Below are 27,635 nucleotides of genomic sequence, written 5' to 3' on the forward strand. Positions count from 1 at the left end.
TTATTCTCCTTAAGACTGGTCACGCCTCCAGCCACATATGGATACGCAGTCCATCAGAACAATGTCCGTTGTGTTCGTTTTCCTATGCCGACGATTAAACGAAAATGAACCTTACATGCAGGATACACTAGGAGTGCGTAAATACGTAATGCAAACTTACATTCCTACAGTACGGTACAGTAAGGATCATTTTCCTTTACACATGGGCATAGGAAAATGAACACAACGAAATTTGTTCTGATGGACTGCATATCCATACGTGGCTGGGAGGCGTGACCAGTCTTTTGGAGATTAATTGATAGGAAGATATTTTTGGAATACAACTTTTACTGGTGAAGCGACGATATTGTAGATAAATAATAGAAGAAACTCTGAGTAATTACATCTTAAAAGCCGACTTTTTCAGTACATACATAGAAACACTGGAATAGTTGTTAGTTTAATTATATTTAGAACTCACGCTTTGATGAATATTGCTGAAGAAGCCGAAGCTGGCCACAGTCGACTCTCTTCGGTGAATACTTCATTCATAGCATCTATTTGATGTTTTATTTTGAGATGACGTATTCTAATGAAAGTCCCAGTTCCGGCGTACGGAGAGATAATTTTCTCGTCAAGTTCGGGAAATTATTATTTAAGTACAGAAGTCAAAATCTGCATCACTCTTCTTCTTCTTCTTCTTTCTTAATCTGCTTACCCTCCAGGGTTCGTTTCTCCCTCGGACTCAGCGAGGGATCCCACCTCTACCGCCTCAAGGGCAGTGTCCTGGAGCTTCAGACTCTGGGTCGGGGATACAACTGGGGAGAATGACCAGTACCTCGCCCAGGCGGCCTCACCTGCTATGCTGAACAGTGGCCTTGCGGGGGGATGGGAAGATTGGAAGGGATAGAAAAGGAAGAGGGAAGGAAGCGGCCGTGGCATTTTGTTAGGTACCATCCCGGCGTTTTCCTGGAGGAGAAGCGGGAAACCGCGGAAAACCACTTCCAGGATGGATAAGGTTGGAATGGAACCCACCTCTACTCAGTTGTCCTCCCGAGGCTGAGTGGACCCCGTTCCAGCCTTCGTACCACTTTTCAAATTTCGTGGCAGAGCTGGGAATCGAACCCGGACCTCCGGGGGTGGCAGCTAATCACACTAACCACTACACCACACAGGCGGACATCACTCTTTCATATTTATAAATATAAATCCCATGAAAACTGCCAAACACTACTTCAAGCTGCACAACTTCTTGACATCATTCTTCAGTGGGACGAATAAGGCCTCCGTTTGACATCATTGATAACCAGTCGGGAAGCACTCCCTATGGCAACGCAATCATTTCACCTTCATCACCCAAGCTTTATCCGGCTCCATGGCTAAATGGTTAGCATGTTGACCTCTGGTGAAAGAGGTCCCTGGTTCGATTCCCGGCCGGTTCGAAATTTTAAAGTTTCATAAGTTAATTCTATGGTTTGGTGTCTGTGTGTTTGTGCCGTTTTCAGCATTTGAATTTATCTTAGGTAGGGCCCTATCCTCACAGGCTCGCAGGTCGCCTATATGGCGACAAGTTAAAATACCTGCACGAGACCTATTCGGAGATATCACGCCGTTAATTTCCCAAGCTGTCATCAACAGAGCGACATTTCAATGCCAGGTAGTCTGCAAAATATTTAATGCCATCCTGATTTATGTCTTCAATTTGGAAGTCTCTCAACAACATCTATGCTTAATTCATTGCTTACGAAATTCAAGTAATCATCTTCATTATCAGCATGAGGATGAAAACTACTCGTATTACTCGCCGATGGATTACTTTCAGCTCCCGCTGACACACTACTGGAGAGAGGGGTATCATGACTGTATGTAAATAATAGGAGTCGAATTCTGTTACGACCTTCAACAGGGGACAGATTACTATAAAAATCTCCTAGGCCAGTGACGCGAGTAAAAAAATCCCCCAAGTATATTGGTTTAATCTGGCAGTTAACATGTAAGACATACTTGCATTTTTCATGTATTCAAAAAGTTCCAAAAGTGTTTATAGGAATTACGAACCCTTCTGGAACGAAGTAAAGTATTCGGTTTACCAACTCTCACTTGTGAAATCACCTCCAGAAAGCGTTTCAGGGAATTTTCTTGGCTCCTTAAGTTTAAGCCATATCCAATTCTAACGGGAGACTTTAGGTGCCCTGGAGTTCAACACGTCGAAGGTGTCATTGATTAGATCGAAGTTGCTTTCAACGTCCTGATTTAAAGCATACCGCACTGCCAGAGCTGTGCGCCTGGAAAATAACTGCGCAGCCATTCTCACAATCCATATGTAGAATAATTATTTATGTTTAACACAACAATCGACATAATAAGGACATTGTTATCAGACTCGCGTATAGACCTACACTGAGAGTTCCTTATCGTCCACCGCAACAGCTGCCGAAAGGAACCCTCTACGAGTCGTCGGCATGAGGCAATGTTATTGCGGGAAGAAAAGTGCGGGAGTCGGGAATGAGCCCCCCTGGAATGCAGTAACAACATATCCAATCTATGAAGTTTAAATAATGTACTTTTAAGCTGTTAAAAATCTTGTATTTTGTACACAAACTTCAAACTTGTGTTCTTTCCCAGCTGAACAGTACAGGCAATAATAACTGATTATCATCTACAATCGCAAGAAATGAAAACCAATACTGCTTTTGATCCTCCTGACTGTCCCTGTTCATAACTGGGCATATGTGTTCTCCACTGTAAATCCCGAACTAGTACACGGGAAACGCTGCTACTCTTATGTCGTTGCTGCAGAGTACTGCAGTGACGGATTTTATTAATTGTTTTCACTATGACGCACCCGCTGAAAAAGGTTGCGATTGAAACCTTATATCGGGTACATCAACTGCGCCTGCGGATATGAAGATTTCTGGTTCAAACCCTGTACAGGTAATCGGATTTTGAAGGGCGGAAAGAAGTCCATTATTTTGTCCTTCCATGTCCTACAATATTGGCGTGTAGAAATTCTCTGGTGACTCATTTTGGTCAAGTAAAATTCAATCACAGGTTACGTAACAGAGATTTAGCTTACTCTGTCATCTCAGCAGAGTAAAATGTAGAGTCGAAATTGATGCGCAGGCAGCTCATATGCTGTCAAAGAATTTATACATACGGAAACTGAGGCCATACGATACAAAGAATTTAAAGAATGAGAGCTTAAGATTTTGTCCATATATTTAGGTCTTACATAGTGCCACCGATCTGTTTCGATGTAGCCTACGGCACACTGAAAATTTCGATTACGAAGCGATAGATTCCCGTTTTCAAACTAATCATTAACCAAGCAAACAAAGAGGATATCTGGAGTACTGTAGATTTCTGGGTAAACTATGGGACATTCAGTAAAACGTCAAAGCAGGTAACAAAGCCCGAAGTACGACAATGTTTGATTTCCTTACTTCGTAGTGAACTCCTGGTTCTAATGTAAATGTTTGAACAACGTTAACAGCCCTTTTATTCACACTAGAATGTTAACTTGCTCCAGCCAAGGTCTTGAACAATATCGTCAAAGTGTACAAACATACCATTCTCTTGAGCGACACAAAGGACGATGCTATGACTCATATCTCATTCAGACAGAATATGACCATTTCCTATATGATGTATTCTGAATTTCTAGGGCGTGCATTTAACGCGGAAGGTACACCGTTTACTTTATTAAATTTAGTGAAAATTTTTCTTTTTGCTATTTGTTTTACCTTGAACAGGTACAGACAACTCTTATGGCGACGATGGGATAGCAGAGGGCAGGAACTGAGAAGTAAGCGACCGACGCCTAAATCAATTTGTCTGGTGTGAAAATTGGGAACCTCTCTCAGGGCTGCCGATAGTGGGGTATGAATCCACTACCTGCCGAACGCCTGCCTCGAAACTACGTGACCCAAACCACGTAGGTAACTCACTAGGCAGTTCAATTTTCTTTAATATCTCAGTAACAGGAAATGATGCTTAAAGAAAACTCGACGAATTTAACATGCATTCATTACCATTAATGAAATAGTGCTTAGATTCCTTTCAAATAGTAATTAGGGTCCACCTGTGAATGTTCATTTTGTATAGGCAAATGGAGTTTGCGTTAAATTGAATATGTACACTTGTGGAATACTCTAGTAGCCGAGATTACGAAGGAATGGTTGTCAGCAGTGGGGTGACAGAGATTACAGTAGGGAGGAACTATATCGTGTCCTGTGGTTATGGTAAGAGGAAGGGTAATTAAAGTTTTAAAATGGTAATTCGGTACACCTAAATGAGGATGATAATGATGATGATGATTATTACGATGATGGTGATTATGATTTCCGGCTCCTGGATGAATGGTCAGCGTAGTCTGTTTCGGAGAGGGCCCAGGGTTTGATTCCCGGCCGGGTAGGAAATTTTAATCTTAAATAGTTAATTCCCCCAGATCGGGGGGCTGGGTGTGTCGGTACAGTACTCTCCTCAACATACCTGCAACTTAAACGCACCACACACAAAACTAATCTCCACTACGGTAACACGCATTTTACCCGGGCAGATGCCACCAGCCCTCGTTGGAGAGTGTGTTTCATAAGGGCTGCACCAGGCTAGAAAAAGCCACATGGAATAATAATAATAATAATAATAATAATAATAATAATAATAATAATAATAATAATAATAATAATAATAATAATAATAATGTTTTACTATTTTCTGAAACAGCGAAGTGCCGAAAGTTTGTCTCGCAGTAGTTTCTTTTACCAATTTACCGACACGAGGCTGGTATATTTGAACACCTTCAAATAGCACCGGATTGAGCCGGAATAGAACCATCAATTTGAGTTCAGGAATCCAGTGCACTATCTCCTGAACTACTTGTCCCGGTGGACGAAGAAGTGAAAGTCAGGCGGTGCAAGGTGTGCACTGTAGCCTACGGTGGATGATTGAGTAGCTCCAGTTTTACATCTCAGTTTTGCTCAAGCAGAAGCCGCAACGAGCGGGCGAGCATTGTCATCTTTTCAGAGACCTGAATAAATATTTAGGTCAATACTTCACTTCAGATGAAGAAGCGAAATCGGTCGTGCGCAGGTGACTGTTCTTCCAAAGCGAGTTTGACAAACGAGGTATATTGAACTTGGTGTCACGATGAGAGAAATGACTCGAAACATTTCATATGTCGAAAATTAGGTATAACCTGTAGTACTGTAACTTATGTTGGACTCATTATTTTGCCTTCCATAACCATTAGGGTTACGTAAAACATGTTGCACATTACTTTTCGAACCTCCCTTGTAGATAAGAAATTGAAGAACACGATTTTTGACTCGTAAAGATGTGCCTAACCCCTTAATACAAGAATATGTTTGCTTTCCATCACCCTCTCTAGAATAACTAGTTTCTCAGGCACCCGGTAAGCTTGAGTAAGCTTGCCTCACGCTCAGCGCTTCCAAATCTAGACAAGTAGCCTGACTGTAGCTATTCTAGAGCTGGAATAACATTTGAGTAATTCATCACCCGAGTAACATGACACTAGCATGAGAAAAGTGGTGTGTAGTTCGAACCTAGTATCCTCTAGTGTTGGAACAGCCCATTTCGAAAGGTGGGAAGTTGTAACTACTGTAATCGATACTTGGGCCAGTTGGTTTCTACAGTTAACACTTGACCGCTGCAACACCTTTTGCGAAATACGATGCCGTAGATGATGATGATGATGATGATGATGGTGATGATGATTATGATTATGATGATTATAACGTTTATTTACTCATAGTATTGATAAAGTTGCAAAATCAGATGGTTTCTTTCCAGAAATGTTCCACATCTGGCAAGCATCAAGTCCTGCTCAAAATCGCAAGACTGACAAATGTGTTTCACTGTCTGTGCTTCAACGTACGTGCATCTGGTGTGAATCCCCGCTATTTAACAAAATATCTAGACCTCCCAATACCGGAACTTTGATAAACCCAGACCTTGTTCTAGCCAGCCAAAAAATGTTCGCATGGTATGATTCCGCCTCGATGATAAGAATTCTTGATGTACTTAGAGGTCCTTCCAAGAGCTTATTATCTCATAAATGTAGCACAAACATCTGTGTATGGGTGCGTGTGTTGTTTTATTCGTGATATTTGATTACGTGATCGTGTTGACGTGCCTTATTCGTATCAGCTACCTTAATTCTGTACGTCAGAGGTAAACTATCGTAAGTGATGTTTCGCTAACTTTACAGGAGAGCAGAAAGGAGCTGCTGAGGAGCATATTTTGCTACCTTTAAGGCAGGTCGAATTGACAGTTCTGAGCTTGGAAAACAATCGTAAGCGCCTAAACGATAAAGAGTGCGGCGGGCGGACGGCGCAAGTTTCTTGTTCTAATTAGCATTTTGGCAACTAATCCGTAAGACCATGCTGCCAGCTCTGTGCATTTAGAAAAGAAGAAACAGGGCAACATCTTCACAACATAGAATCTTTCATGGCATTGTGACTAATTGGTGATAGAAAGCCACGGCACAGGAACTTCGGTTGGATGAGAACAGTTTAACTACAGACTGTAGAACAAACATATCACAATGTTAAATTGACTTCAGTTAAAAATTTGGCTCTTGCTTGAGATATACGGTTCTCATCGCTGCTGAACAACGACGAAAGGGAAGTGGGAAGTGAAACTGAGTTGTATAAGCGATTGATATAAATTGATTACTTGTGGTTTGTATCTAGAGCACCCTAAAATGGTATGGTGGAGGTCTGCTTCTTGATTGGAATCAGAGGGAAAATTTGGGGAGTATATAACTTTGAGTCTGAACAGATGAACGGCGTAAGGTTGAACTGTTGTATGATACGTTGCACATATGATAGTATCACATAGCTTACTTTCATTCCTGCGAAGCACACAGATAGAGTAGTGTATCCATAACAAGGCACGGCCAAAAGAAGCCAGATATGATAAAAACGTACCTTTTTGCATGTACGATGGTTTACCTCTGACCTCCAGAATTAAACTTGATATTTCAACAGCGGGCTAGTATCGTCGAAGTTCAACCAACATGTTGTAAAAGCACCTGTAGGTGCACTGTAGAGAAATATCAAGCTAGACTTCACTCTATCTAGGTATGCTGTTCTTTGGGCGTATGTACACTCACAATAAGAAGAATTCGGTGTGGAAAAGGAAATAGATAACGTTGTGGCGTAGATTTCGGCCAATCCCGAAAGTGATGAAATAAGCAGGACGTCACATGCGTTCGACTTTCAGAAACTGTGGCATGTGACGCGACGCACTCACTGATCACCCCTGTTTGAATGGCATTTTCTCCGGAATTGAGTAAGAAGCTTCTATGGTTGAACAATCTGGATATACCGCTTTCCCTAATCAAAGAAGGCAAATAACTATAATTCCACTGTGAAGAAATGTGCACGAAATAGTCTATTATTTACAGTTGCATTGTTTACATAATTGAAGTCAGTCGAGGAATAATTTTAGAGTACTGTAAACTGGCCATTTCAATACATACAAAAGAAATACACAGTAGGTATATCTTTCATTTCTATTTTTTTCATTGAAGAAGCCGTGTTGTTTTCGTGCGTAGGAAGAGTTCATTGTATGTATTTAGCTTTTTTCTTAATAAGAACACTCGTTTGTTTCTTTAAGACGGTATATTTTAATATTATGAGAATACCTTATTTTCACCTATAACAACTCACCTATCATTTTTTATTTTCTTGGATGTAGAATATTATTTACTTAAAAATCACTGTAAATCTAATTACTGCCAGCGTTTTTCACTTTTATATTATTATATATTATATTATTATATTATTGTTATGCAATTTCCCATACTTGTATTAAGAAAAGTCATAGTATGGTATTTCAGTAAAAGAGTATGTACTTAAATGAAACACAAATCGCCTTTCTGAGTTTTCATTGAATGTCAGCTTGTTTCGTCTTAATTCCTCGCGTTCAAATTTGATATCCGTGCATATTTTGAGGGTGCTCGTAAAAATATTAGTTTAATTTAATGGGGACAATATTTACCAAAATAAGGGTCATTTTCCTACAGTGTTTGAGTGCGATGCCATTTGAAAATAAGATCATGATACTAAGTTAAGATACTAAAACAATGGAATATCTATACAGAACAGAAATATTGCACACTTTTCGACTTGTAGCACACTGCATATAAATAGAAACATGTGATCATGAAAACAATGCAATAATGAAGAAAACAAATGAGAAACAATAGTATTGCAGTTTAGACAACTCCATAAAATATAAAACTCACAATCTATAATAATAAGCCATCTTATAAAAAATCATCAATAAGACTTGTAGGTTAAATTCTTCAATATTTTCCAATGCACGCTGCATTATTTAAAGAAATATTGCACACGTATTGCAAGTAGCAAATGCCAAGTATTATACTTCATTTTAAACGTCAAAGTGCCAGCTTTCACATCATATACGAATATGAAAATGTATATTTTTTATTATTTTATCCATTGGAACTCCACTTAACACTTGAGCATACAATGATAACAAAGAAACAGGACGCTTACCTTCTCCCTCTCTGCCTGTCTCTTCTCGTCCTTCGGTTGTACGCATGTGCTTGCTCTGACCAATTAGAGTTCACTTGACTGAAATGAATATTTCTGGCCACTAGTTATTAAAGAACGTCAGTGTACACTGCGGGAGAATTTACTCTCGGTAGAGTGTACTAAGAATACGCTTGGGGCAGGGCTAAGTAGATCGCTCCGTACCTGTGTATACTGGTACAATGAAGCTAGTACCGATTAGCTAGGTTAAGGTAGACATGTCAGACCGGAAAAGATGAATCGCTGCAGCTATTGTCGTACTGAGCTTGTTTGAATGTAAACACCGATTTTAAATTTTTGTATGTTGACGTTGGGTGTAACGGTAGCATATCTGATGGTGGCGTACTTGATAATAGTTCACTACCGACAGTCATGGAATAAAATCACTCACGTGATCTTTTACGACGTCGCGTCCGTCGTCTAGTCCCTCTCTTCCTCCTTTCTCAATTCATTAGACAACCAATACACTTTTCTATAACTTTATCCGGACTAACTTTCAAAGGTTCCCTGTACTATCTCGTGAACAATTCCATAATTTAGAATGTGGCTCTACACGTCCAGACAGTTGGCGAGTCATTTCTCTTCTTACACACTAATTTATTTATTCTTTTCCACTCATTGCATCTTTTAACCTTTTACCTACATCTGATTTCATCCAACAGCCACCCCTGGTGCGTGAGTCCTATTTGATCGTGTAAATTAAGGTAGAGTAGTAAACTCAGCTTACGGTACAGCTGTGTACGTTGCACATCGCTGCTCTCCCTGCCAACGCTAGAGCTTCGCTGGTAAGTCACCAGACAGCTCTCTGCACTGTGTGCACGCCTAGACTTCCCTTACAGAACTCAGTATAAGGCCTCCCTAGCAAGAAAGTCTGTAGTTACAGGTGTCATAAAGGTGTATCAATACACCGTTATGCTATCTCCCTAGGTACTGTCTATTTCCAGCTCGTAACCCTTATGGGATGAGGAAGTGAGAGAAGAGGGATATAGAGAGGGATGTGTGAGGTAAGCATTGTATTAAGTGTCAATTCTTGATTAAAAGTTAATATAAGTTTGAACAGAAACAATGGCCGTATTTCTCTCTCTCTCTCTCTCTCTCTCTCTCTCTCGCTCTCTCGCTCTGTGTGTCCTGTTAGCATGTTGACAACGAACCACTTCAGCAGCATAATTATTTCCTTTTTTTACTTGAACAGTAATACTAGTATTAGAACAGAACTGTCACTTGCCTGTCACTGCGGGAGGTACCACTTCCTCGTGATAATTTCCTGTATAGCCCTGAAGAGTCTCGAACCCAGCATCGAACAGTGTATGTTTACGAAAATACCTTTCGGAATAAATACAGCTTGAATGTTTTCAAATATATTTCATTAACAGATAATCAATGATTTGTTGCTTCATATCTAGACTAACTTTTGTCTTATATACACACAAGCTCATAATTTACCCTGATCACCTATGCAAAGGAGGATTTCAGATGGGTGGTAATGCACACTAGTAAGCAGCACGCCTCCACGCGAATAACTCTCTTCATAGCAAATCATGCTGAAACCTAAAATATTATGTTAAATCGAAAAGAAATATACTGAGTATAGTAATAAAGTGAAAATGAACACGATGCTAGTAATGTTGACTGGGAAAATTCCAGTAATACTCTAAGCAGAGAAAGAATACAAGTATAAAGCTGGAAAAGGCGGATCATTTAAAATAATTAGGATAAAATTATATAAGCGAAACAATAAAAATTCAACAAAGCTACGGATGTTACGACCAACATGGTTTTTCTTAAAGAAGGAAGTGGTGTCATGGACGAAACTGTCCTTAGATTGCAGTTTTCAAACTGATTTCACTGTAAGGAATGACGCTATGTGGGGTCAAATTATATTATTCATAAGTTAACATTAAGAGGAATGAAGGTCGCCAGATGATAACAGATACAATAGGTGGGACGGTAGTCCAATGAAAACACAAAAGCTATGCTAGGAATGTTCTCGATACGTGAAGTAGCGTGTATGAACTGGCTTCGAACGTAGGGTATGCGAGGGAAATTGAGAAGGATAATGGACGCGGCTGTGGAAGACAAGAGAAGAACAGGGAGTCTTGGTAAACAATATTATGATTAGATAGGCAATGATTTTAAGGTAAGAGAAGTAGAGAAGAAAAATATTTCACAGCTAGTTACGAATTGAGGGATATAGGGGCAATTTGTTCGTTCCCAGAAACAAATAGTTTTGGTGCCGCGTTATCACTGCATATAAATGGCAAGCTTCATCAGGAGAACAATAATGGAACTTGACATTTTATATTTACTTCATTGAAACTTGTGGATTGTATTGATCCTCTATTGAGATTTTTAGTCGACCACTCCTCTTTACGGTCCAATATACTCTGTTAATATTTTCTCTCCACTCGCAAGGTACGTCCAGCTCACCTTCGCCAGCTTATTCTACCTCAACGGATTTCATCCTCCACTCTTTCCTACATTATTGAATTAATAATCCCGGATCTCATAAAATGTGTTATACCGACCCTCCTACGTTCCTCATCAATATTCCCCATATGCTTCTCTTTCAGCCATATATGTAATACCTTGTAATCCCTTAATGCATATAGCTATCCAACTTCCAGTAGTATTATCACAAGAACTAGCTTGAGTGTGCTTATTTTGAATAATGTTTTGTCTATGGGTTACAGTTCTTCCCCATTGAGGACCAGACATAAAATGGGAAGACATACAACTGTTGTGGTTTATGAAGACAAATTAATGTTCAAGAGAAATTAATATTTATCTTTTACGATCGAATTGTATTGAAATAGACATTGAGATTATTAGGTTGTGCCAAAAACATAATACAGCGCATGTTGGGGAAATGTTTAACACACAACGTGAAAGTGAATGTTACTGGTTCGGATTCCATCGTTATCGTTTGTCCATTGTTGTCCTATAGGCGTACTATACGTATCCCAAAAACATCTAATAAATTAAAAGGTGTAGGGGATCCGATGTCTAATTTAGTTCGTACTGCCGTTTTTTCAGATATTTTATACGTTTTAGGTCACCTCAATACTATATCATTGGTGTTTAGCTTTCGTGTCTGTCTGCCTGTCTGTCATTCTGTTCCACCATCACGGCGAAACGGCTGGATAGATCTGGACCAAACTTCATATTTATAGTATACTCATCCAGGATCAGGTTCCACTATGTATATTGTTTTAAAATCACAGAAGAGACTGGCAATTTATAGGGATATCAAGTGAGTTTCATGATATTTTCTCCTACCCTATTGATTTTCTTTAAAATCTTCATTTTAAATATTTTTCGTTATTTACATAATTTGGCATAGTCTTCAATTGACGGAGAAAATTACTATTTTCTACGGATTTCATACTCTGCGTTTGAGTGACGGATACCCTCGCAGACCGACACAACGAACCTACCGGTTACCATGGCAACGTCTCTGGGTGCTTGCCAGCAGGGAAATACCGTAGTGCCATTTTCGTCATCATTCCTGTAAACTCGCGGTTGTTCGTTGGATAGAAGGCGAGAGAGACGTCGAGCTGCCATTCTGCGTGGTATTTGCGGAATACCGTTGGAGGTTACAATCGTCCTCGAATAGCAATACGGCTGGCTGTCAATATTTCAAGAGGACTGGGGAGTGAAGCCCATTATTTCACACCGTTAAGTGTTTTTTGTCATTTGCTATAATTTTTATTGAATTCCTCATCCACTTCCGATTACTGCTTTAATTTCTTGCCTGTGCCATGCCTCTGTAGGCTTCAGTAATAACACCCTAAGTTGTATCCTTATCTACTGTAAGAATTATTACGTCTAAATTTCTCCTCTGTACCCACTTTCTTAAATCCGTAACTCATATCATCATATTTTAGCAAGGATCACTTCATTTTTCCAATACATCCACTTGGCATTTACATATTTGTCTTATCCGCCTGTTCTCAGTTATTATTCTATCTTCAATTAATGTCAACTTTAATATCTCCGTTTGTGTGCGAGTGCTTATTCCGGAACCTGGACACTCTTTCCTTTGAGTTAAAATTCCAAGCTGTTTTAACGTGTAACATTTTGGTCGCGAAAACTATCGATATATGGAGGCAAATTTAATGAAGGTGCAGACCTTCATTTCGGGTAATTGGTGGCTGAACAGTAAGTCGCATCACAAAACAGATAACACAACCGCCAATTTGTTGAGATGTACAAGTTTGGTGGACTGATATTTTCTCGTGTTCGATCCCTTATACGTTAGATAGAGCTGCGTTTCTAGATTATAATCAAAACTCCCCAATTCGATTGCGACTGGCAGTAGAAAAAGTGGCCTGTCATTATAACAACTCCCCAACGCAATTATGAATGGGTGTAGCAAGTGAGCCTCCCAAATACTGTTTTGAATGGCAGTAGGAAACGTGGCCTGCCATTATCACGAAAACTCGCCAACGCTCTCCTTACATGGGAAACAACGTATGTGGACCTCACCATGGTGTTTCTTGGATAAAGCTAAGGGACGTGAATTTTAATATAATCTTACTGCATGTACAGGAATTCACGTACAAATCTAACACACTAGCAAGTAACGTCAGTACATAGCCTACCTAATTAATAAGGAAAAGAAGAAGTATGGTAACAATAGTAATGAAAGTGAAAATAGCCTATTTCCAGTCATTTGACCGGATCAGGAATGGAATGAAAGAAGCCCCCATCTAGCGGCGGGGATAGGAATTGTTCTGGCTGCCGAAGCCTGTCACACTCTTCTGGGGCAATGATTAATGACTGACGTATGATATGATATTGGAGAGCGTTGCTGGAATGAAAGACGACAGGGAAAATCTGAGTACCCAGAGAAAAAACCTGTCCCGCCTCCACTTTGTCCAGCAGAAATCTCAAACGCAGTGACCGGGATTTGTACCACAGAGTCAAGGAATGCGAGGCCCCCTGGCTCGACCTTTAATATATGGTAGAGAGGGTAATGAAGGGAGGAAACACACGGGCTCGTATGTCAATTCACTGGGGTCAAATTTTCCTAATTCTTTGTAATTCTTTGGTGCGAAGGCTGGCTGAAATGTTAGCGGTCACGACCCTGACCTTATTGTCAAATGGCATCATGCCCGACAATTGTAAAAAAAATACCCTAATTATCGTGAATGTAAGCCCTATTAAATTAGTCTACATTCATGACTTTGTAAGCACTGTCAAAAGAAGAATATTGATGTATTTTGCACTAAAATATTCACGGATATCATATTTGAACACAAGAAATTAAGATAAAGGAAGGTAACCTTTACTAATAACTTAGTAAGGTGAAACGTGTTTTATTTAAATACATGCTATTTTAATGAAATATCAAAAAATGATTTTTTAAATATACGGTGATTATGGGAAATAGGAGAGAAATTAAATGGGATAAAATGACATACAAAAAGAGATGTAAATAAAGAATATTCTTAACAATGCAAAGAAATAAATATAGGTAAGTTGTAATAATAAAAAAATTATTCTCAAAATATCTTAATAATATAACTGAAAGAAACAAAGGAAGCATTACATAATAAATAAAACGAACGCTGCCTGCACAAGGAAATATTTTTTTATAAAATAAAAAGTGTATAATCTTAACAACGCATTATTTTTCCACAAAAATAATATTTTTTAACCATTTAAATAATTGGGGAAATCTAATCAGGGATAACCGGAAACCGAATTGTCCTTAATTACTTTGTTAATAGGAAAGGATTTTAATTTCTGGCTTCTAAAATAGCTGTCTATCCCCTAGCTGGCTCCTTAGGTTACCACAATTTCCTGTGAGTTTTAAGGCCTTCCTTGCCCTCCTCCTGGTGACTTATTATCTAAAACCGAAATGTATCATCTAGTAAGACGGGAGAGTAAATGCACTGAAAACTTATATCAGTCGCCGACTACTGAACATTTTAAAGTCCGTATGCAACTCCATTGTTTTAGCAGTTTGGAAACACCGAATTACATGAGATATCCGTATTCTTGTTAGTATGATCTGTATTCGAATGGGTCGAGGTTTGTGTGCTATTCTATATTGCCGAAAATGCATTACAGCCCCAGATGTTACCTACATGGCAAATGTACTAAGTAGGTCAGTCCTTCATTTTCACTAACTGCCATTCGGTATAAAAAATATTCTTATTATAGCTATTTTTCCACTTTTATAAAGAGGTTGAATTTTAAGTTACTGCTGAGTTTATTTCCCATACGGTGCATTATTTTTTTTTGCTAGGGGCTTTACGTCGCACCGACACAGATAGGTCTTATGGCGACGATGGGATAGGAAAGGCTTAGGAGTTGGAAGGAAGCCGCCGTGGCCTTAATTAAGATACAGCCCCAGAATTTGCCTGGTGTGAAAATGGGAAATCACGGAAAACCGTTTTCAGGCCTGCCGATAGTGGGATTCGAACCTACTATCTCCCGGATGCAAGCTCACAGCCGCGCGCCTCTACGCGCACGGCCAACTCGCCTGGTCATTATTATTATTATTATTATTATTATTATTATTATTATTATTATTATTATTATTATATTATCTACATAAATAAAATCGTAACGACCGTATGTCGGTACATTGACTGTTTTGACGAAATTTCCGTCCAGTTGTCGGTTTCAGGTGTAATATTGACCATCTGCATACTTTTTAACTTTGGCTGTCTGTCTGTTTGTCTGTCTGAGTTCTTATAACTTGAAAACTACTGGATATCGTTCTACCAAACATGATATTTAGAATCCACCTGTCCTTGGATATGTTTTAGGGCCAATATTAATTCTGAGTACCTAAATTTACTGGGGGGTTTATATGAAACCACGACTGTGATTTTGCACTCACACGAAATATACACATGCAAATTTAATGGGAATATGCAATTTTTAAAAGAAATCAATTTCTAAAACTTTTTCTCATGTGCATCAAATCCATACAAGGATTAATAAGGGAGAGATAATAAACTGACGATTTTTCAGTACAAGTCCCAGCGAACTTACTCAAAAGCGGGTGCGTGTAAAGCTTATTTAACTTGAAATCTCCTGGAGATATTTCAACCAAACTTCATATCTAGCATTCACCTCTCCAGAGATAGATTTTAAGGTCCATACCATTTCAAACTCCCGGAATGGACTGGGGTTTATAGGGAACCGAAGAAGCGATTTAACTCTCCCACAATTTATACAAATACAAAACCAACCGGACTTGAAATCCACTATCCTTCATGGAAAACCACTTATAAATCTTTTTTCTCGTGTGCACTTCTTCGACAGGAGGATTAATAAGGCAGGTATCATGAACGGTCGGTTTTGCACGCTAAGTCCAGCGGACATAGCCCTAAAGGTGTTATATGTGGAGCAGATTCCTTATTTATATACATAAAATCGTAACGACCGTGTGTCTTTATATTGATTATTTTGGAGAAATTTTCGTTCACTTATCAATTTAAGGTGTAATAATGGTCATCTGCATATTTTTCAGCTTTAGTTTCCTGAAAATCCTCATTTTAACCCCCTCCCCTCCAAATCACGATTGCGACACAATCTGCCAGGCGAGCTAGAAATTGAAATTAGAAAGAAATATAGGTTTTAGCCTGTAACCGAAGGAAAACTTCCATGATCATTGCATTTTTATTTTTATCACCGAAAAATATCGAAATTTAATGACGGTGCAGACCTTCGTTTCGAGATATTTCGTGACTAAACGGTAAGTCCTATCACAAAACAGATGGCACAATCTTCGTTCAATTTTGGAGTGATCTACAACTTTGGTCCTATGAATTTCTTTGTCGTATCTCTATCCCTTATACTTCAAAGTTGTCTCCATTTCTCGATTGTTAGTACATTCTGCAATTTATACACGTCTAATTCATAATTTGAGTCACTTATAGGAAAGACGTATGTATGTGTAGGTTGGTTATTCAGGCATAAGGATGGTTTGATTCCCCATAGTTCCGTCACCAGCTGTCATAGATAGTCTAGGCGTCACTGAAGAGGCATACTAGGAAAATGAGGAGTGAGGTAGTTTCCCGTTGCTTTCCTCACCGATCCAGAAGTTGCTATTATATATCAGTCTGCCAATCCCACTGAAATGCATGCACCAACCGGCGCTATGAGTGACAATTTCACACCATTCATAACAGGAACTGGCTGCATAAGGTATGGTATTACTAGCATCACCCATACCTCGGTCACCTTAATATCGTCAAAGCCAAGGATGAGACTGAGACAAGTCAATGAATGTATCAAATTTATTCTAGCCCATACCAGACGACATAGTGCACTGTAAACACTACATCTTGCCAGCAAAGGAGTCATCAAATTCTACACGAACATTGGCTCGCCAAGTAGCCATATATGAGCCAAATGCTATGTTTGTAGGTGCCAGATAATTATCCAAAAAGTAATGCACTGTAAGAAACTTACTCAAATTTCACGATATTCAACGATTCTAACTCAATCTGAACCATGAACAGATAAGATACAAGAAAATATCATAAGACCAGCCTTTTAGACGACTAAATGTGGCGCCTTATGGCACAATCCGTTTGTCGACGTGACGTATCATTTAGCAGCCGTTGATCTGTAAATGAAGGTCTGCAATACTGCAAGTTGCTTTACGTCGCACCGACACAGATAGGTCTTATTGAGACGATGGGACAGAAAAGAGCTAGGAGTGGGAAGGAAGCGGCCGTGGCCTTAATTAAGGTACAGCCCCAGCATTTGCCTGGTGTGAAAATGGGAAACCATGGAAAACGATCCTCAGGGCTGCCGACAGTGAGGTTCGCACCCACTATCTCCCGAGTACTGGATACTGCAATATTCCAAACATGCACATACTTTCGTATGTCGATCTATATACTGTATATTCATTGATGTCGAATTGTGGTGACCTAGAAAGGGTGGGTGTGTGTGTGTGTGTGTTATTGTAATCAGTACTCCCCACATCGACATTGACTGGCAGTAGGAATGGGATCTTTTCCCAACTTCTGTGTAACTGGCATTAGTAAGGAGGGCCTGCCATTGTAATGAGTAATTCCCTTCTCGATTGGACTAGCAGTAGGCAAGGGAGCATGCAATTTTGTTCAAAACTCTTCTACGCGATTTAATTTGGCCGTAGGCAAGGGTGCCCACTATTATAAACAAATTTACCCATCTAAGATGTGACTGGTATTAGGCGTAGTGGCCTGCTATTTTAATGAAAACTCACCAGCTCTGTGTGACTAGCAGTAAGCTCGCTGGCAGTAGGAAAAGAGGCCTGTGATTATAATGATAACAGCACAACTCAATTTTGACTGGCAGCACGGAAGGTGCCTGCCATTATAATAAAACTAAACTGTAATCTGTCTGGAAGTAGAAAAGGAGGCCAGCCAATGTAATGAAAACTCCCCAAATCGATTGTGGCTGCGCAGTAAGCCATGGGGTCTGCCATTATAATGTAAACATCCCAACTCGATTGTTAATGGCAATATGCAAGTGAGCCTGCCATTATCATCACAACTCCGCAACTCACAATTAACTTTGGAAACATGATATTTAAAAATCTTATTAACTGTTTTACGGGGGTATCATGACAGAGAGGTGTAAGAAGGTGCCGGGGTTTATGGGCGGAGAAGGAAATGACCAGAGCATAATTTAAAGCACTAAATTTTGAAATTTTTTATTTTTATTTTAAATTTTGAGATTTGGAACAAACAACAACAAATGAGCTCGTCAGCTCTGATAATAACAGCGGTACAAACTAGAGAAAATTATCAAAATCATAATCTACAAGGTATAAGCAATATAGCTCTAAACAAGAACACTTTTACAAGAGCATGTTTGCTCCACACACTTTCATCCTAGGAGACTGAGCTCCAAAAGGTTACTGTAGTCCAGCCTCAAAGAGGCACAAGCTTCTTACAGAAACATCACTTTTGCTCAACATTCTGTTACACACTTGTCTATAAGCAATTACCAAATGAACAGAGACAATGAATGCCCGTTCTAAATGGCCTTAAAATAAAAATAGAAGGCTTAACACGATCGGTCATTAACAAAAGGCTAGGAGGCGAAACACTCGCAGTCCTTTTAGAATAGGTAAGGTAAGGGTTATTCTGCCCGAAGGCAGGTCCGAACCTCCGCAGAGGTGTTCCTGAGCCGGAGTTTACGTGCGGTAGGGTGGCCAGTTCCTTTCCGCTCCTCCATTCCCTTACCCCCCACCAACAGGGCGTGGTAACCCATCCAACTCCTGACCACGCCCAATGTTGCTTAACTTCGGAGATCTCACGGGAACCGGTGTTTCAACACGGCTACGGCAGTTGGCATTCCTTTTAGAATAAACTCTTATAATTGAACGCTAAATAGGCTTATGGCACGAAGTTGCAGAGGCTAAGTCTATCATACGGAGGGGGCCGGGGGGGGGGGTTGACTAACCGAGGAATATTGGATACCAAAAGGGTGTTAAGAATTCAGAGGTTTAGAAAATGTTAGTCACCCCGTGCTAAGTTGAATGGGAGTTAGCATTGGGTGATCACACTTTGTTCCCTTAATTTATATGTTACCCAGCAGGGATTTGAACAGAGTCCTTAGACTTGCCGTAAATCTACATTTAAAACATTAAATTAGGACTTGGAATAAAATTAAACGAGTTCGAAACCTTCTCCTTAAGCTACCTGCCTGGAGCTATCACATGATGAGAAATTTCTGCCATTACCTTGAGTTGTTAGGCCTTCCGAACGACGACTCTCAGCCCCTGCCTCCTAATCACGTCGTACTCACTAGACCGGGGCGATGAAAATGACAATACGGCCCTAAAGCGCCCAGCTTTCATAGCATTTCCGAGGAGAAGTTTCCAGAACTCTTTTCAGATAGGCAGGATGCCTGTACACACACCCAATTTTAACTGGCTAGAGAAATATACACAAAATTCCTGGTTGGTTCATAACAAAGGAAGAAGGAAGCCATAGGAGTGTTGACAACATTGACACACGAACGAAATAACATTCACAAATTTAAGATTTGTCATCTTCAAGAAATTGAAATTCCGTTAAGAGTTAACTGTCTTTAATCCCGCCATAGGGGGCACCTAGGCCGATGATAGAGACCTCTAATGGTTGAAGATCCACGTGTCTTCTATTACATTAGTTCAAGATTCATAGCACAGATGGACTTCTGGAAGGCGCGCAGTTCAACGGGATGGAGAAGGTATATCCCCGGTTCACACTGCATGTACAGTAATTTACTTCTATATCCGTGTACATTGTAGAATACTGTAGCGAAGCACGGCTACATTTGTTAGTTATACATATTTTATCCTCAACAATAACCTGGCATTAAATAATTATGATTAGAGACGCAAGGGTGTTAAATTTCCTGTGGATTCATTGTCAGTGCTGACCAAAGACTTAAATACCCATACGTGTTAGGGCGAGATTACATCGTGCACATTTCTTCACAATTAAATTACAATGAATTGACTTCCTTGATTAGGAAAATCCAGTATAACCAGAACCATAGAAACATCCTAATCAGTTCCTGAGAAAATTGAGTTGTGTGTAACCTCTGAGTTCGTAACGTCACAAGCTACACCGCCTGGAATATGAACAATTGTGACTTTTCCTCCCTTGCTCTTCGTCAATCCTCAGGATTCGCCGAAATATACGCCCAAACGTTACCCGTTTTCTTTTTCACCCGAAATTCTTCCGATCACGAGTTTGCATACAATCCCAGATCCGGAAGAATACATACAGTCCCAGATCAGCAGGAATTGCCCATAACGCAATCAAATTCCCTGGCCCGTCCGGGGATCGTACCGTTGGTCCTCTGAACATTGGCCACTATGCCGAGCATCTAGTAAAGGAACAGAGTCAAATAAAATAATCTAATGGAAGTAAATTTACTCATTCAAAGTACACTAAGATTATAATGCAAGGGTATACTTAGATGAAATGAAAATTCAAAGCCTGTTTCAAGTCATTCGGCTGGATCAGAAATGTAATGAATGAAGCCTCCCTCAAGTGGCGAGGATAGGAATTATGCCGGCTGTCGGAGCCTGTCGCGTACTCCTCTGCGGCAATGATTAATGACTGACGGATTAAATATTAATGGATATTATATTATTGCTGGAATGGAAGATGACAGGGAACATCGGAGTATCCTTATAAAATCCTGTCCCACCGACACTTTGTCCAGCTCAAATTGACATGGAGTGAACGGGATTTGAACCACGGAACCAAGAGTTGAGAAGCCGGCGTACTGCAATTTCAGGCAGGGAGGCTCTAATATACTGAAATATCACCATCAAAATATATGGAGAGAAGGAGAATTAAGAAGAGAAGAAATAAGAAATGAAACTAAAACCTATAAGTTTTAAGCAAGGTTATAATTATACGTGACTGTTCACATCGTGAGCATAGCCACAGGACCTCCAGTTATACGTGACTGTTCACATCGTGATCATAGCCACAGGACCTCCAGTTATACGTGACTGTTCACATCGTGAGCATAGCCACAAGACCTCCAGTTATACGTGACAGTTCACATCGTGATCATAGCCACAAGACCTCCAGTTATACGTGACTGTTCACATCGTGATCATAGCCACAGGACCTCCAGTTATACGTGACTGTTCACATCGTGATCATAGCCACAAGACCTCCAGTTATACGTGACAGTTCACATCGTGATCATAGCCACAAGACCTCCAGTTATACGTGACAGTTCACATCGTGATCATAGCCACAAGACCTCCAGTTATACGTGACTGTTCACATCGTGATCATAGCCACAGGACCTACAGTTATACGTGACAGTTCACATCGTGAGCATAGCCACAGGACCTCCAGTTATACGTGACTGTTCACATCGTGATCATAGCCACAAGACCTCCAGTTATACGTGACAGTTCACATCGTGATCATAGCCACAAGACCTCCAGTTATACGTGACTGTTCACATCGTGATCATAGCCACAGGACCTCCAGTTATACGTGACTGTTCACATCGTGAGCATAGCCACAGGACCTCCAGTTATACGTGACAGTTCACATCGTGAGCATAGCCACAGGACCTCCAGTTATACGTGACTGTTCACATCGTGAGCATAGCCACAGGACCTCCAGTTATACGTGACTGTTCACATCGTGAGCATAGCCACAGGACCTCCAGTTATACGTGACTGTTCACATCGTGAGCATAGCCACAGGAGCTCCAGTTATACGTGACTGTTCACATCGTGAGCATAGCCACAGGACCTCCAGTTATACGTGACTGTTCACATCGTGAGCATAGCCACAGGACCTCCAGTTATACGTGACTGTTCACATCGTGAGCATAGCCACAGGACCTCCAGTTATACGTGACTGTTCACATCGTGATCATAGCCACAGGACCTCCAGTTATACGTGACTGTTCACATCGTGAGCATAGCCACAGGAGCTCCAGTTATACGTGACAGTTCACATCGTGAGCATAGCCACAGGACCTCCAGTTATACGTGACTGTTCACATCGTGAGCATAGCCACAGGACCTCCAGTTATACGTGACTGTTCACATCGTGAGCATAGCCACAGGACCTCCAGTTATACGTGACTGTTCACATCGTGAGCATAGCCACAGGAGCTCCAGTTATACGTGACTGTTCACATCGTGAGCATAGCCACAGGACCTCCAGTTATACGTGACTGTTCACATCGTGAGCATAGCCACAGGACCTCCAGTTATACGTGACTGTTCACATCGTGAGCATAGCCACAGGACCTCCAGTTATACGTGACTGTTCACATCGTGAGCATAGCCACAGGACCTCCAGTTATACGTGACTGTTCACATCGTGATCATAGCCACAGGACCTACAGTTATACGTGACTGTTCACATCGTGAGCATAGCCACAGGACCTCCAGTTATACGTGACTGTTCACATCGTGATCATAGCCACAGGACCTACAGTTATACGTTGAATCCGATCTACTGAGTTGTGACTTTTCATTTCAAAAATCCCACGTGCTTTATTTAGGATTTAAACCGCGGTGGCCTAGATGAGAAGCCAGCGACACCCCTTTTATGAGGTCCATAAACACAAATATGTCTAGCTAAGAATAAGTAGTTCCACTACTCGTACATGATAATAACTTTGTATTGAAATGGAATTATGAAGGCGATTTTACTGCAGTAATGGCAGTAAGACTCCCCATTCAATCTTGTTAGGTTTTTTTTTTTTTTTGAGTGCTTGAAGTAACTACAGCTCATCTAACTAACCGTATTACTCCACCGTTATAGGCCAGTTCAATAGAACATATAATTCTATTATTCCCAGTTTCATTCCACCCGTTCTTGCGTATTCTCGCCGTTTATATAAGAGGGTGGGCGAGTGCGTGAGTGGCCATGTCGATGGAGAGAGATAACAGTTAAACCAATAAATCAATTCGTTTCATTCCTAAATTTCCGCGAGAGCCTCCCTATCAAGAGGCGAATTACACTTCATTAAGCATTTCTTGTTATTACATTGAATCGCTTCACTCTTTTATTTACCTTTCCTGATTTACAAGGCTGGTTTCCGCCAATGTGCAGAATGCCTCTCTAGCTGTTCGATAAATATAAATTACAACTGCAACTGCCTGTACGAACATAAAGCTATCGTTGTTGTTGTTTGGGTCATCAGTCCATAGAGTGGTTTGATGCAGTTCTCCATGCTACCCTATCCTGAGCTAATCTTTTCATTTCTACGCGACTACTACAAACTGCAAATACTGTAATCTGTTTGCATATTTATGATTGAGACACACTTAAGTTTCCTAGCCAGAGAAATTAACCAGTCGGGGCTAGTAACTTCAGCCCGTCCTGGAATAGAACCCATTGCCACCTTAGAGAGATGTCAATGTTGGTGTTACCGAAGTATTATACCCCCATTTATTTATCAGTATCTTCAAGAAAGAATCCATCATGTCATTTTCTTAGAGACCGGGTGTGGGAAGCGCAACAAATCTCATTATAGACGGGTAGGCAATGCTAGGAAAATGAAGAGCCTTCTTTTTCAGAGTGCATAAGTACACTGATTCACTTTTCTCTGCACGCATGTGTACTGGTCGGAATATACTTATATTTCGGACGGAGTGTACAGCAACGAACACAACACTGCAGCACTGGGCACATTTCACGGTTATGGTGGAAGAGGCTTACAGCTGTCTGCGTGAATTTAGAGCACCACTATATGAAATGAAGAATAAGGGAGACGAGGTAGTTAAGTCGGAAAAGGTACTTTTGACATGATATTGGTGCTAAAATTATAACTTCAGTGCAATTAAATGCACAGGTATTTATTCAAAACCTAATTTATCGCTTATTGTTCAGAAGTGTATTTCGTCCCTAGAATGAGGTAATATTGTTGAAATTTTCAAGTGAACAAGATATAATAGGGCATCACGATGTGATTTTATTTTTGTTAAATCCCACTAACAATTTATACTATTTTGGGAAACGTTGAGGAGCCTGAAATGTTTTCGCGCTCTAGCTTATAATATGAAACACGGGTAAGAGTGCTATGGATAGCTTAAGAGAGACACAAAAGGCTAAGGAGCCTGTACCTGGAATTCATACTAACCCTGTGGGCTGGCGATTTTTCTAAGGGAAAGGAAAGCTTGAACCAGCAACCATGGGTGGAATATTTCCAGCCAATGAAGGTGCCAACGAAATGGATGGAAATACCTCGAAGAGTGTGAAAGAAAGATTCAAATAATAAAAGCGTGTATTTCTGCATAAATTTTTCTAGAAGCTTACCGGCTGGTGACGAAACGACTGTAATTAAGGTGCAGTCCCTGCGTTTGTCTGGAATGAAAATGGGGAGACCAGGAAAACCATGTTTAGGACTGCAGAAGGTGGGTTCGAACTCGCCATCTCCCGAAGGCAAGCTCACAGCTACATGGCATCTTGACGTAGAATAGAAAACATAATGTAATTAACTTTTAATTTCATTAGTCATGATTCCAGTTGTGGCCGCCTTGGCGAGAAGTTAGCGACCATTTGACCGTTTGGGGCGGGAGGGTGGATGTCTGAAGGAAGATTCCTTCGGTATCAAAAACCTATTAACTTCGAAGGTGAAATAAAACAAACTAAATTGGTCATCAGAGGTAGGGTACGAAATATTGAAGAGAGGAACTTGGCACAATAAGAGAAAGTAGTGAAGTAAGTAATCTAGTAATTTATTGCATCTCACAATGTACTGCAAATCTTAGTGTTAAGTTATTGGGAATATGTAAATTATTTGTGAATCTCTACGCGGCTGTGCTATAATTATTAAGCTACTATACATGTAATATAATATTTCATACTATTTATTTTGTACTTTTTGAGTGAGCTGAGCGACTGCATTGTAATGTACCCCCATATTCCCCGAGGTTATGCAGCTAATTTTTTTAAGTCACACCACCAATGGAAGTAAGTTGCATGTAGCTGCATGTACCAGCTCTCCTACCAGTATTCAATCCCTATTATTACTGGGAATCGAAGCGGGATCTCCGAGGACTACAGCTATAGAGCTAACCGTTACGCTACGGAGGTGGAAACGGCGTGGTAATTATATCACAGCACATGTAAGGAAACATTTTGACTCAAGTTCTGTAAATTCCGTATTAATTCCTTTGATATTGCTTTTAATTATTATATTACACTTTCAGAAGCATTTTTAGCTGTCATGCATTACTTCTTTCTTATTTTAACGTATTTCCTATTTTACCTTTCTTTCGAAATGACGAAATTTCTTGTTTTGATATTATTTCCTGTAATATCTTTTCATTTAATAGTTAGTTATATTTTGGTCATGTCATTCATCTTTCAATTTAATGTCGCTGTTATAAATTTGTATATAGACACTGGGACTAAGATATTTACCAATCACATGTACTTGGGCCTATTGTCTTACATTTGCCTTTGTGTCCAGATTTATTTCATTCTTCAACTATGGGCTTCCTTTCTGTCTTCATACCAGGTTGTTCCAGTCTTTTTCTTTGGTCTTTCCACTTGGTTAGCTTGCCAACTGTGAATTTTTGATCTGAAAATTACCCTGTTTTGGACATCCATTTGTGTGATTCCTGCCTGTTTCGAACTGGTTTTGATTTCGCCAGTCCATTTCACTGTGTCTGTTTTGGCTTTACTCCTGCTTTCGTAGAAATCAACTATTTTGCTTTTTAAATCTGTCCGGATGTATCCCTTTAATACAGTATGTACATAGAATCTTAACCTGCGTTTTCTAGTTTTATTGCTATTTTGCTTTACGTCGCACCGACACAGATAGGTCTTTTGGCGACGATGGGATAGGAAAGGCCTAGGAATGAGAAGGAAGCGGTCAGGGCCTTAATTAAGGTACAGCTCCAACATTTGCCTGGTGTGAAAATGGGAAACCATGGAAGATTATTTTCAGGGCTGCCGACAGTGGGATTCGAACCCATTATCTCCCGTTTTCTAATGTCACAGTCAATATTTGCGTACTGTTTGATTTCCTGTATGCCTCTGAGTCGGTATTGTCTGTTTGCGAGTGCTGGGCCTAGAATTTTTCTTATGATTTTGCGTTCCTTTTTCTCAATGTTTCCAATGTCTGCTTCCGTGTTGAAAATTAGCGTTTCTGGCCACAAAGTCATTATTATTTAATGAATGTATTGTATTGCCTTATCTTTGTGTTCTTGGGGTTATAATTTTTGTTGATTACGGTATTATACTATTTTACTAATAGTAGTAGTAATATTGGTGATAATATTAGTAGTAAGCAGAAGTGGAAATATTGTTAAGTTTACAGGGGTCCTCTAGCGATCACTTCACGCTCGGAATTTGTGCGCATCTGAAGTATGTTATCCCTTTCGTGATGTAGTTCATGGTATTAACAGTGATGAAGATGATTATTTCTACTGTAAAATGTGAAACTTCGATTGAGGACTGACCTCCATATACAGTGCAATACAATTCGATTCTTTAAGGTAAATGTTCTATTTTCAACTGTACCCGTGTGGGCAGATTGAGTCTGTTAGCCTTCCTATTTATTTTTCTTTCACAGACACATGTTCACCCCTCACTGTGAAGTGGTTTGGGAGGCAGGGCCCTGCTGTGCGCTCTGCATTTGTTTCGTTCATCTACTCGCATTCACTCCGTATCGGCTAGAAGAATATACTCTAGTTTCATCGAAAAGTCTATGTATTTGTGAACCTAACAACGTTTTTGAATGGTGTATTTGTAAGATAATCCACGAGAGTAATCATCACAAATGTTTTAGTCCCCTTATGCTTTTACCTGGTCTTTTTTCCAATTACCTCAGGTTTACACTTTGTATTTAGCCCATTTTTATGGGCAGATATCTTTGTTGACGCCAACACTGTATGGAGGGACGTATTCACTCCTGCATGTTTCCGTGGTGGTTTGTAGCATGTTGTGTTGTAAGCAAATGAAGGTGTGTGTTAAGACGAAGAACATTGTCAACTTCCCCAGCTAGTTAAATACGTATTTAAAATCTCCGACCTGTTCAGAAATCGAACCCAGGACCTTCTAAGTGCAGGTCGCTATGCTGACTAAGAAGACGACAAATATATTTTACTACTATTGATTAATGTAAGATGCTTAGGACATTGTATGTTGAAGCCTATTGTAATTACGAGGAATATATTTTACTTGGTGGCCGGGAATGCAAAATGTTGTATTATTATTATTATTATTATTATTATTATTATTATTATTATTATTATTATTATTATTATTATTTCATTATTATTCCTGGCTTGGTGCTACCCTTGTGAGGCAGACACTCCGACAAGGCTGGGTGGTCTGATCTCTTAAATCAACATGCATTTCAAGGACGGTACACATATTATTATTATTATTATTATTATTATTATTATTATTATTATTAAGAAATGTACGCTTCTGTAGTGTAGTGGTTAGTGTGATTAGCTGCCACACCCGGAGGCCCGAGTTCGATTTCCGGCTCTGCCACGAAATTTGAAAAGTGGTACGAGGGCTGAAATTGTGTCCACTCGGCCTCGGGAGGTCAACTGAATAGAGGGGGCTCGATTCCAATGTCACCCATCCTCAAAGTGGTTTTTCGTGG

The sequence above is a fragment of the Anabrus simplex genome, chromosome 1, assembly GCF_040414725.1.
Source record: "Anabrus simplex isolate iqAnaSimp1 chromosome 1, ASM4041472v1, whole genome shotgun sequence".
NCBI lineage: Eukaryota > Metazoa > Arthropoda > Insecta > Orthoptera > Tettigoniidae > Anabrus > Anabrus simplex.